At 40.8% G+C, this 13453-nt stretch overlaps 1 protein-coding gene across 9 annotated transcripts in view; it reads right to left on the reverse strand.

The window, feature by feature from the left end:
- CDKL5 (cyclin dependent kinase like 5) overlaps positions 1-13453 on the reverse strand; it is a 129554-nt gene that overhangs the window by 100364 nt on the left and 15737 nt on the right. For 6 of the 9 annotated variants that reach the window (XM_090124878.1, XM_090124893.1, XM_090124892.1 and 3 more), the window contains exons 2-3: positions 10559-10659; positions 9588-9626 (exon numbers count right to left, since the gene is read on the reverse strand). The exons of the other annotated variants lie outside the window; for them this stretch is intronic. The gene's annotated coding sequence lies outside the window, so the exon portion shown is untranslated. The remainder of the gene's footprint in view (positions 1-9587; positions 9627-10558; positions 10660-13453) is intronic. 9 annotated transcript variants of the gene reach the window in all.

The following is a 13453-nucleotide window of genomic DNA, read 5'->3' on the forward strand; positions in this document are numbered from 1 at the left end:
GCGATCTCCCAGTATAACACAAGCTTATTACAGAATGCCTATGGTAAGTAAACCAAAGTCTAACAAACTACTGCTAAGTTTCACTCCATCTCCTTTTAAAAGATTCTCAAAGGCACCCAATTACTGTCCAAGTATCTCTAATGGCAAATAAAGGTTTCTTTCTCTGCAGAGAACTCCAATGGAATCCCATCTATTTCCTCCGGTGTCCTACTGGCTGATCAGCTTCCTTTTTGCTCTTGGGTAAGACTTCACTGATAGAGTGGGAAACCTTCCAAGCCTGCAAGTCAGAATGCAGGAAGGAAAGCCACTTGACAATTCTCCAAAGCATTGTTTTAAAAACCCTATGCTTACTTGTTTCTCCTGCTTAAGTGAGTTCCATACCTAAACAAGTTACAGAAGGAGATGCTAGCGCCTAGACAAGTTGAGTAATCACAGCTGATCAAACGAGACTGATAAGAATACCTGAGGAAGTCCCTCAAATTGCTAGCAAGCTTTCCACAGATGGCTCAGCTCGATCTGTCTGAATAAGCCACAACAGGGGAGGACTACTGGCAATTCTGCAGTCAAGTTTTTAAAGCCCGTGCTTTCTCCAGTTTCAAGAGAAATAACTGCTATTACTATTTTCACATCGTTCACACCAGGAAAACATAAACCAATTAAGGTAAAAACATTTTGTCTACTTAAAAAGAAAACTAAGAAACGTGCTCCCAACTAACTTCCTCAGCAGCTAAAGCGATGACTGTAAGGAGTGAACACCGCCAGTAAGATTTGATTGGTACAGTAAGCTAAAGGCATTGACAGTTTCTCTTCTATAAAACAGACTTTGCAAGACATATGGCACTTATTTTTAGATGTTAGTCATACAATTCTACTACAGATTTTATTTTTCTTGAAAAATAACACGGCATTTCACATCAAAGTGCTTCACTGATTGATTTTATAAAGCTTAATGTTTTATCTCAATTTATTACAAAAGGCTTCTTCAAACCATTAACAAACTGCGTGTGAGATGTAGACAGTCTGCACAGAGGTATATCCAGCACACCTTCTGAAATGAAAAAATGCCATGAAATCCAATACCAAAAATCAAACGCAGAAGGAAAAAACTGCCACACAAAAACTTTTTTTTTTTTTTAATTGTTATCTTTTCAATCAAATCTCACCAACAACCTCATCATACACAAGACCACAGCAACAGATAATAGGATACGGATTGCTGCAATCTGTCTAGTGCCAGCAAAACAGCACAGATTACATCTGCACTTCAGTACATCCTTGTTGACTGCATCTACACAAGAAGTGTCCCAGCACTTCCCGACTTTTTAACTATTCTAATAGTTTTTAAAGACAATTACTGGGAGAACATTGGTTACTCACCTCAGATTTCAGATTATCTGTTTTGATTCGGATTTACACATTATTTATTCGATTATTTCAAAGACCTATAGGCATCTGACCACTCAAATTAAAGGTAATGGAAGTTTAACAAAATATCCTAGTATTATTTTCCAAGCTTTTGAGTAGGCATTTGAATTATCTAAGCATTATAGAAGCACTACAGGCATTTTTGTGTGTGCTTATAGAAGGCCACAGAATTGAAAAATCAAACCTACTAAAAACGAGTGTCCAAAATATTAAGGAGACAACTATAAAAATTTTTAGGACACAATCAGATACTCAAATCTGGCTGCAACTGATCCCTGCCAAACTACCAGCCAAACCAAACATATCCCCCACCCCTACAGTTCCGGGCTTGAAAATCTGTTCCTCCGGTTCAACGTTTTTGCATTTATTACCTTCTATAAAATATTTATATTTTCAATGATGGAAAGAATCCCCGGACTTACTGGGCTTTCTTCTCAAAATTTGATGGTATTTTCAAAAACTTTTGCAATAAAGCTACTACAGGGGCTCCAAGTCCCTTTTTTATTTTTATTTTTGTAATCCATGTGATTTTACACAATGAAGTCAAACAAAAGGCCCTCCCTCTCCTCTAATGAAGTTTTGCTCTCCCTTCAGGCTACTGTCACAGAAGGTCAAGGCGATATTCAGGAATAGCTCTGCCATCTGGATCCCACAATGCCAGATTAATTATGCTCTTTGGACATTTGCACAGTGACTCTCATTCAGACAGACCAAAGACTCAGAGAACTCTGCCACCACTTTCTTGTGACAGATGACAGTCTCACCTTCACGTCACCAAAGACAGTTCACAGATCAAGATATCCAGAACACAAGGGTACTCTCACACGTTCTCCTAATCTGAGCTGCATTAGCATTTAGTATTTCAACACCACCAATTTTTACTCAACTCTTCTAACTCTGCAACTAATGGAAGTAACTCCAAGGTTCTACATGGCTGCTATGGAGCAGTACCATGACGACTACAACAGTAAGAACAACACTACTTTGCCATTAAAAAGAAAATGATTAAGAACTGAACGTTTGTGTGACCATACAATATTGATTAGCTTGAACAAAGACCAAGAAAGTCGTAAGTACTTCTGAAAAGCAGTAGCTGAACCACAACGCATGTGCTGGCCATGGCACATACTTAAAGCTGAGTGAATCACACTGTTTAATTAAACGCCTACAGATACCAAACATAGATCATTCAGGTACAGTGATAAGGTAACTGGAGCAAGCAACAAGAAGCCTAACAATTAATCAGCATGCCAGAAAATCTATACAAGAATAGATGTCTAAAATGAATCTATTGTGAAGAGTCTATATCCACTCTTCCCTTCCTCATGTAAGGGAGGACACTTCTCTTGTACAGGAGGTAGAATATTCTTAAGTTCAACATTAAAAGCTTGCTTGAGGATATAAATACACTGAAGCACTGTGATTCACCCAGAGGAAATAGGTACACTTTGTTTGCTTAAAAAGCCTACAGAAGTCAAAAAGTGGAAGCTTATCTTTTCGGCATCCATGGTGAGTCACTCAAGAAGCTGCACTGCAACTCCCACCAATGCACAATTAAAATAATAATAATAATAATACAAACAAGCTATTAAAGGACCAAATTTCCTGAAAATCAACTAAGAAAAATTGGACTGTCTTCACTGCCCATTAGTTACCCATCTCCACTAGTGAACAAACACCACAAATAAGCCACTTCCATGGCTAGAAAGTTTCTGGAACCATACCAAATGCTGATAGTATACAGTCATCCAGACACTCAGAGTCAATAAGAAAGTGAAGAACTTCAATTTCCTGACAGTGTTTGAATATACCATCAATACCCTTTCTTTACTATTTTCTTCACTCCGCACAACAAGTAGTTATTCAATATTTCATTTTTATTAATTACTGTTGAGGTCAGGTCTATGACCATACCATTACTGAAAAGCAAATAAAGACAACTATAGATTAAAAAAAAAAAAAAAACACCTTTTCATTTTTTCCCCCCCTCAACATTTTCCTACGCTTATAAGTATATAAGTAGTTTATCTATCCACATATCATAGAATCCCCAAGGTTGGAAAAGACCTCCAAAATCATCTTGTCCAACCATCCACCTCCCACTAACTACTATTTCCTCACTAGATCATGTCCCTCAGTACCACATCTAAACATTTCTTGAACACCTCCAGGGACTTTACCATCCCCCTTGCAGCCTGTTCCAGTGCCACTGCATCACCACTCTTTCCAAGAAGTTGTTTTTCCCAATACTCAGCCAGATCCCCCCTTGGTGCAACCTGAAGCCATTCCCTCTCATCCTATCACTGTTACCTGGGAGAGGAGGCCAACCTCCACCTCACCACAACCTCCCTTCAGGCAGTTGTAGAGAGCAATAAGGTCTCCCCTGAGCCTCCTCTTCTCCAGACACAAAAATCCCAGTTCCCTCAGCTGCTCCCCATTAGACTTGTGCTTCAGACCCCTCACAGCTTCAGTGCCCTTCTCTGGACACGCTCCAGTGTCTCAACATCTTTCTTGCAGTGAGGGGCCCAATACTGAACACAGCACTCACGGGGCAGCCCCACCAGAGCTGAGTACAAAGGGAAGAGCACTTCCCTGCCCCTGCTGGCAACACCATTTCTTATATAAATCATACGCACACTTCCACGTAGGTTCCACAGGTTGTGGCACAGACTTGAAGAGCAGATCTAACCATTTTGCATCACGCCTGCATATATAGTTCAAAGGCAAGTCAAAATCTCAGACTGCACCAGACATCCTCACCATTCATGTAACTATTGCTCCCACTGAAAAGCGAGCTCTAACAAGAAGCTTGTCAGTGGTGCTCTGTACCAGGACAAAAGCCAACTGCACAAACTGGAACAGAAGGAGACTCCTTCTGAACACCAGGCAGCACTTCGTGAGGATGACAGAACATCGGCCCAGGTTGCCCAGAAGCTGTGGAGTCTCCTCCCTGGAGATCTCCAAGAGCTGCTTGGATGTGGCCTGGCACCATACTCTGGGTGTGCTGACCTAATGGACACAGAGGTGCCTGGCAGTCTCAGCCACCTAGAAGTCCTGCAAAGAAAAGGCACTAAAAAAGGAGAAAACAGACTTTGGCACTGGCTAAACTTCATAGCTGGGGGAGTCTGAACAGCTTCCCTTCTAAATCTGTTATTCCAGACTCCAATGACTACCCTTTTCTCCCAACTTTGTTCTCTTCTACACTGTTCCCAACAATCTGTCTACTTTGTCATCAAATTTCTTCTCCTTCCATCCTCACACAGTCATCCTACACCTTGAGCCATCTCCAAATCAAGTTACAACAGTATTCTACTCTCCTCCGTCTTTTTTCTTTCTTGGATTCAGACAACTGCTAAATTCCCAGCAGCAATAAGCACATCCAAACTGACAGGTGGTTTTTATTATTTTTTTTTCCTTATGAAAAATGTATGAAACTTGGTCACATTTTTAACCGTATTTGTGAAAATGAACAAGAGCAGAACCATGAGGTGATCCTTCCATTCCATAGTAAATATTGTAAAAGCACTGAAAGTGTTTAAAAGAAACCTCTTAATTTTTTTCTCCTGAAGTAGCTTCTTTCCCAGCTCACTGCTTTGGCTTGAATAAAATAAAGGAGCCAGAACTAAACCACATTCAATGTCATAAAATAATCAGGCTGGGGCAGTCATCCAGAGAGGGTGGAAGGGAAAAACCAAAGTAGTCAGCCAAACACATTTGGCAGAACTTACCAATTTAAAAACTGAGTCTTGAGGGGAAAGCATATCAAACCTTGATTATAGACAGTAGCTACAGACCATTCTACTTATTTCAAAACTAAACACATAGAACTGGTAACACTCTACAACTTTCAATGTCTTCTTTTGTGTTTTTGGCAAAGAGACTTTTTTTTTTTTAAACACTGTTAGAAACTTCCATACATCTTAACATGTATTCTAAACTAATGCAGCTCTCATTTCATCTGCAGAGCAGTATACAACATATCACTAGTGTTACCATAGCCATTCATCAAATCCACAAATCTTACATTGACAAGCATAGTACCCATGAAGGCTTTGTTCCATTAACAGCAGAGATCTGAGACAAAGGAAAATGAACAGATTCCACAAAATGTGCAGTTTGGAACTGGTGGCTCCCTTCCTCCTACAGCATGAGATTTATTTGTCACTAAGATACCAAGAGAATGCTTTACAGAATCATAGCATGGCCAGGGTTGGAAGGCACCTCAAGGATCACGAATATCCAACCCCCCACCACAGGCAGGGCCACCAACCTCCCCATTTAATACTAGACCAGGCTGCCCAGAGCCCCATCCAATCTGGCCTTGAACACCTCCAGGGACGGGGCATCCACAACCTCTCTGGGCAGCCTGTTCCAGCACCTCACCATTCTCTCTGTAAAGAACTTCCCCCTGACATCCAACTTAAATCTTTTATCTTTCAGCTTAAAACTACTTCCCCTTGTCCTGCCATTATTTACCCTTGTAAAGAGTTGACTCCCCTCCTGTCTGTAGGCTCCCTTTAGGTACTGAAAGGCTGCAATGAGGTCACCCCGCAGCCTTCTTTTCTCCAGGCTGAACAAGCCCAGCTCCCTCAGCCTGTCTTCGCAGGGGAGGTGCTCCAGCACCTGATCATCTTTGTGGCTCTCCTCTGGATATGCTTTGATCTTTAAAATAAAAGTGCCCTCAACATGATTGTAAGGACTGCAAATCATAAACAGTAGCGAACTCTTTAAACAACTTTAAAAAACTTAAAAAAAACCCACACGTATCTGCACTAACAGACAAATAGTATGTGTTTGTTTCAGGGGGTTGCTTTTTAAATTCCTGAAACTGTCTCCTACTCTGCCTTAAAACGACATCAGTGGGTATGAGTTACCCACTGCATTTCCTTCCTGCATAACAATGCTCCTGAAGAAGATTTTTAGAGAGACGCATCAAAAGGTCAAATCAAGAGAACAGTTGGTGCAGCATCATGGCTACATCAGCTTCTGCCAAATCTCATGAAGGAGAAAGACCTGCAGTCAGAAGCAGATGAGTTGCTGCTGGTGCATCAGGAGAGGCTAAAATCAAGGAGAACGGGAACAAAACAAGAGCTCAATATAAAAGAAAAAGAAAAAACAGGGCAGGGGATAACAAGTCTTCTATATGCACGTACTCTGGCTACTGAAGTAAAGGCAATTATCCATGGGAAGCATTTCAGATCACGCTTAGAGCGTGGGGGAACCACTCCCTTCTGAAGTGCCGCAATTCATTATTGCATGGGTATAATTTATTTTTTTAAAACAACCACAAAACTTAGATTGGCAAACTGATACAGACTTCTAATAAACGTAGATGTAATTTAAGTTGAACACTGCCAGTTACTTACACACATACAGTAGTACATTTTCAGGACTACCCAGGGAGACTGCAAGTTTCATTAGTGAAAACAGCATTTTCTACATTAGTACCTGGGATAGAAAGGCCCCAAACTCTTGCCTTTTGCATCAGCTTTTATCACAACTTCTTGTCAACCTTGTCAGAGAGCTCAGTTAATATCAATGCCTTTTTCCTCTATAGGAAAAAGAAAACTTTCTCCTCAGGCTGCAGAGCTGTATAAGGTTCCAATGTTGTTTTTATTAATTGGACATTCAGCACAATCTTACCAGAGCCATCAAAACTCATTTCTGGGTGATGCTAAGCTGTCATCTCAATACCATGGACAGCATTAACAAATTTTGCTTCTCGGATTAACACTCAAGATTAATAAAAACATGACATGAGCCAGCAGTGTGCACTTGCAGCCCAGAAGTCCAACTGCATCCTAGGCTGTGTCAGGAGAAAAGCAGCCAGCAGAGAGAGAGGTGACAGCACCCCTCTGCTCTGCCCTTGTGAGGTCCCATCTGAAGTACTGTCTAGGCTGGGGCCCCTGATATAGGAAGAATGCAGAGTTGATGTGGTGGGTCCAGAGGAGGTCCACAAAGATGCTCTGAGGCTGGAGCACCTCTCTTGTGAAGAAAGGCTGAGAGCGCTGTGCTTGTTCTGCTCAGGGAGACCTCACTGTAGCGTCCCACTACTTGAAGGGAGCTGGAGGAGGCTGACTTTTTACACAGGTAGATAGTGACGGGACAAGGAGGAATTCTTTTAGTTTAAAAGAGGGGAGATTTAGGTTAGATGTTAGGATGAAAGTCTTCACCCAGACTTTCTCACCCAGCTGCCCGGAGAAGCTGTGATGCCCAATCCCTGGAGGTGCTCAAGGCAGGTTGGATGGGGCCCTGGGCAGCCTGAGCTGGTGGGGGCAGCCCTGTCCAAGGCAGGGGTTGGGGCTGGGTGGGCCAAGCTGTTCTATTGTTCTACATATACTGATAATCTGATTTATATATCTGCCCAAGAAAATGTGGTTCACTGTTCATTTACCATATTTATTTCTAATAAGGCTTAACATCAGTCACTGTTTCTACATCAACAGTATGGACAATCTAATAATATCATTATAGTAAACAAATATATAACAAGGAAAAAAAAATCGGTTGTGCAAACGATTTCTTAATAAAATTTCTAACTTGTGTTTTTAAAACTTGAAATTATCAGATTCAATTTCGGAACTACTTTCGTGTTCCTGTGATTAGGGAAACGTTACACAACCAATTAAAGAATAGTATTTGAGACTAGCAACCTCAGCAGTTTATATATAGATCATGGAACCTGTTCTGCTGTGCTGCAGAACTGTAGGAACAAATGGAAGCCTTGGAGAAAAGGAAAAGATATTTGATGATATACACTGATTAATTAGCAGCAAAACTGTTTTTCATACAAATTTCACGTAAAATCCCAAGTTTCATCCGTATCACAAATGGTATTGCAGTGCATATCTATCAGTTCTCATCTCCTTGGGTCCCTACAATTTGGTAGGCAAATCACGAGGCAGAGCATGCTGAGCCTGCCTTCCACCCAATTATTTGTTAGTAGAAGACTGCAGCAATCATATACTTCCATACGCTGCTTTGCCCCAAAAAGCAAAATAAAAAGCCACAAACAAAAAACCCACACCAACCAGGGATCCCAATAACCCCTAATCTTCTTGAGAGTTAACTACAAACTATTTCACTCTGGCACAATGTTGACCTTTAAAACCCAGTACTTTATAATAGCTTATCAGCTCACTGATGCCAGTGCTGTAAGCATGTGTTTTACAGGCTAAACAATGAACTTCTGAGAGAAGACACTGAGATGTTACCAATTCAGATATAGTTAATTATAAGAAACCAAATCGCTTACAAGGCTTACATCTCTAGCAGAGGTGCTGAGCCCATCTGCACAGAACAGTAACAATATAACAGCTTAACACAAACACGGTTGCATATTAGGTGTTCCACAAAAACTGTGATCCCCACAGCACAGCAACTGATCCACCCAAGTCCCTGCTTCTACATAATACAGTAAGGACCTACCCTGAATGAAAGCCCTATCCATGTGATCCAGTTTCACACATCTCTAACCTCCTGGTTTAGGGATTACAGAGAATAAAACTGCAATAACAGACGGATATTTGAACAGATTCATAGTTCCATAGTATACTGAGCATTTTTAATCCATACTATCCCGCAACCACAGCAATCACTTCAAATACAACATGGTTTGTAGTGGCAAACAATGCCTTGCAAGTCAGCCTCAGTATTAACACGTGAAATGCAATAGCAGCAAAAAGTATTTATTCACAGTGCTCCCTCACCTACCTGATCACCCTTGTAATCTCATGACAAATAACAGTGCTTGCTCATGACCAAGTTCTTTAAAAACCTCACACTTCTGATAACAAAAATCCACAAGAAAAGCAACAAAACAGTCCATGTGCTCTCATCATCACTACATCAGTAAGATTTGATGCTCCTCTTGTCATTTTGCTAATTCAGAAGCTTAATCCACAAACACTGAAAACAGAGTTTACCAATGAATTATAGAGGAACTGCTTGAAATAATTAACCATCTGCAGGTTGAATGTGTATTTGTGGGACTGAAAAGGATATCGTTGTGTCTTGTGATCAGATTATAAGCTGCTGAGCAACACTGTCTACGACTGCATAAGCAACATCTGTGAACCACTGATGGTTGCCAAAAAAAAAGTGCTCAGACATCCTCCTCAGTCATTCATAGCGCTTTCACAAGCAAAACAAATAGGGCTCACCTCTCAAGATGGAGATCAGCATTTCTGTCTCCTTTAAATCTGAAAGCCAAAAGAAAAGTAACAACCAGTTCAGTGACATCTAGATGCAGATAATTTCAAGGTCATTTGATGAGAGCTATGAGAATTTATGAAGCATTAGCATCCTATTTTCACAGGTACGATTAAATGAATTTTGAACATCCACTTTTGAAAAGCTCTTCTTCATAAATACCTGTAAACGTATTCATGAAGTTTTTTTAAAAAACACAAAACTGTTCCAAGAAATTCAGAATTCAAAACTTTGAATCAAAAACCAGAGAAGCAGTAGAAACTGCAGTGGTTCCCGGCTGTATCATTCTGTTGGTACTTGAGGAATGCCAGCTTTCACACAGGCTTCATGCACCAACAGGCCTTGCTACCCCCCATGTCTACATCAGGGTACCAACGAACCTGGTCACTTAAGTTCATGTTAGCCCTTTCTATAGCCTCAGTCCATGGTTAACTCCTATATTTTCGCTTCTCCATACTTCCTTCCCTCCACTCCTGTCCACACTTCTTTGAGACAGCTGGCAGCTCCCTACAGTTGGCCACTGCCCCTTCTGACTTGTCTCAGCCAAGAGGGTTCTTAAACACAGCACTGCTTGTCTCATCTCAGACAGCCAAAGGTGAATTAGCTGTTTTTCAATGTAAACATTCTCCAGAATTATCATGTGATGTTTTCAAAGGTAAAAATAAACCACCACCAACACACAACACACAGCTTTCCATCTTTACTCCTCACTTCTCCTATATTAAAGAGAACAATTTATGTTGTGTAACACAGAGCAGTTGTTACTCCTGTGCATGCTACAACAAAAAGTACTTTTGGCAAGCATTCACAAACGGCTGGGAATTTCAGGGCTGGAACAGCAATGAGTTTTTGTCTTGAAATACAGTTCCATCAAAATTCCACAACCAAAATGCTAAGACAACAAAACTAACAGATTACTCACTTAATGATCCTTATTAAAGGCCCATGGGAACAGAATCATTTGACTGGGCTAACTTCCTATATTGGAAGAAGAAACAGGAGCTACACCATCTTCTTTTAGAACTGTGAAAAAAAAAAAAGATACAAGATGAACTTAGAACAAGGGGGGAAAAGACCTCCAAGATCATCTTGCCCAACCATCCACCTCTCACTACTATTTCCCCACTAATCACGTCCCTCAATGCCACAATGACATGTTTCTTAAACACCTCCAGGGACAGTAACTCCACTGCCTCACTGGGCAGCCTGTGCCACTGCCACAACCACTCCTTCCAAGAAGTTGTTTTTCCTAATATCCAATCCAATCCTGAAGTCATTCCCCCTCCTCCTATCACTGTTATCTGGGAGAAAAATCAATCCCCACCTTACCACAACCTCCTTTCAGGAACTGTAGAGAGCAATAATGTCTCCCCTGAGCCTCCTCTTCTGCAGACTTAACAATTCCAGTTCCTTCAGCTGCTCCCCATAAGGCCTTTGCCCCAGACCCCTCACCAGTTTAGTTGCCCTTCTCTGGACACGCTCCAGTGCCTTGATGTCTTTCCTGCAGTGAGGGGCCCAAAACTGAACACAGCACTCGAGGTGCGGCCTCACCAGAGCTGAGAAGAAAGCGATGAGCACCTCCCTGCTCCTGCTGGCAACACCATTTCTTATATGAACCATCCTTTTCAACCCAAGCCATTCTATGATTCTATGAAAAAGCCATGAGAAAACAATATGGAGTAGAAGTCAGAGAACACTGTGCCATCATCACCAGAGATGTAACTTATAAAAACAGATTAAAACAAGACCTCTTTTTCTCAGAGTTCCTCAAGTTTAAGTAGCCTCAACCTTTTTCATCCTGTTCACAATAGGATACGATCTACTTATGGCATCATCTGAGTGCTGATGAAAGGACTCTAAGTGCACACAGCTTCTACAGTCCTCAGACAATAGAAAAATCATGCTAAGGCAGATGCTCTCCACCAGTAAGAATATCCACACAAGATCACCTGCCCATAGTATATTAGTCTGTCCAAGCCACTTTAGTACTGAAGGTCAATGTAGTATGTAGTATCCTCACAATGCAGCATGTGAGAAACCTCCCATGAGCTAAGCAATTTCAGCTGTGAATCCTTATCTAGAATTGCTTGAGGATTCTTTTTTGAAGGCAGATGCAGTACAGGTTAGACAATGAAGATGATTTTTGCTCAATTTTGAGTTCGTTGTCCTTACACAGAAATTGCTGGGTGATACTTTTAAAAACTAGCAGACTAAGGCTGTTGATTATAGAAGTTACTGCAGGATTTAAGAGCTACTAGCCTAAGCCTGTGGTTAAAAAAAAAAAAAAAGTATAAATTTATGGAATGTAAGCTAAAAGCCACAGTGCCTTAGCTAACCAGTAGTCGCAACAGCTAATTCAAAATGATTGAGTAACAATTACATGCTCAAAACACCTCTTTCTTAAAATATTGAATTCGTTGTCCAGATGCCACAGAACACATTGGTTGTTTCAAAAACCTATAGATAACTTCACACTGATGTCAAGAGAAAAGGCCAGGACTCCTAAGAAACCAGCAAAGAGCTGTAGGATCCCCTACCTGCAGCAGCTCGTGTGAAGCACAGAGCTACTGGAACACTGGTGCAACCCAGTTTCAGATTGCTTCCACTCAACACTGAAAATTCTTTCAAGTATTGTCTGCAAGAACACAGGGACCTAGAAATTTCACAAGTTATTAAGTTATAGCTATAGTCATAGTTTATCTGTGTTCTCCTGCCTGCATGTAGTCATAAGTGATTATTCTTGTATTACCACAGTCAGCGCTGTTAAGTGCAGCAGTTCAGCTACACTGATGAATTAGAACTTTTGCCCCAAAAATGAAGCTGAGCAAGGAGGGTGGAAAGGGAAAACAGCACACTTATCACAATTTACTAACAGAATTCACATTCTTACTCTCAACTATTCCAAAATTCAACAGATTTCAATGCTCTCTGATTTAGGTTTTCTAACAGAAAACTGAACATCCCTCATCTGCTTAAGCCTTCAAAAAATGCTTCTGCCACTTCAGTTTTGTTAGATTTGTAATATGGAATCAGCACTCTCTTGACCTTTGCCCTGTGAAATAAATTGTTATGCTGCTCCTTTAATGTATTTCCATCCATTACTGCATGGATGGCATCACATCTGCAATAGAACCCAACACTCACCACCAAGTAACCAATTGATGCCTTGTAAAAAAGGGCTGATCTGAAATAATAAACACATTTTCCTTACTCTGTCTTGTATCTGAACAGGTATTAGACAGACCCAGTTGTACCACAGCACTTGTAAAATACTGAAGGCAGAAGGCACTGCCATGTGATCTTATGCTGTAAGGCAGGCCCTGTAAGTAATAACTGAAGTTTTATTCTCAGGTCAGCACCAGACACCAAGGGTTCATACATGTATGAATCCCAATTAGGAAGTTCAGCTTTTCAAAAAACCAGAGTTAAATATGTTAAAGGCTGCTATTTAATGATTTCACAATGCAGCAAGCTGTTAGTGACAGATAAATTCAGCAGAACAGAAGTAGAACTCCCATACGCAGAACATCATTAGCAACATCAAATTTGCTACACCTAAGAGCCACTAACAGAGCCCAGTATGCCATATCAATTTTATCTACAAATATCAGTCTTCCAGAGGTGAGTTTCTGCACACTTAAAATGTACAAAAGATCAATAAATAATTGTCTCACCTGAAGCTGGAAAGCATCAGTTTTTCAAGTTAATTTGGTATAGACTTTCTGCACCAAACATTTACTGTTTCAAGACCTCAACAGGAGATGAGCAATTGCTTGTGCATCCCTTGTTATAAATCTAGATTACAAGTATATGTGTG

This window comes from Phasianus colchicus, chromosome 1, assembly GCF_987193195.1.
Source record: "Phasianus colchicus chromosome 1, bPhaCol1.hap1.1, whole genome shotgun sequence".
NCBI lineage: Eukaryota > Metazoa > Chordata > Aves > Galliformes > Phasianidae > Phasianus > Phasianus colchicus.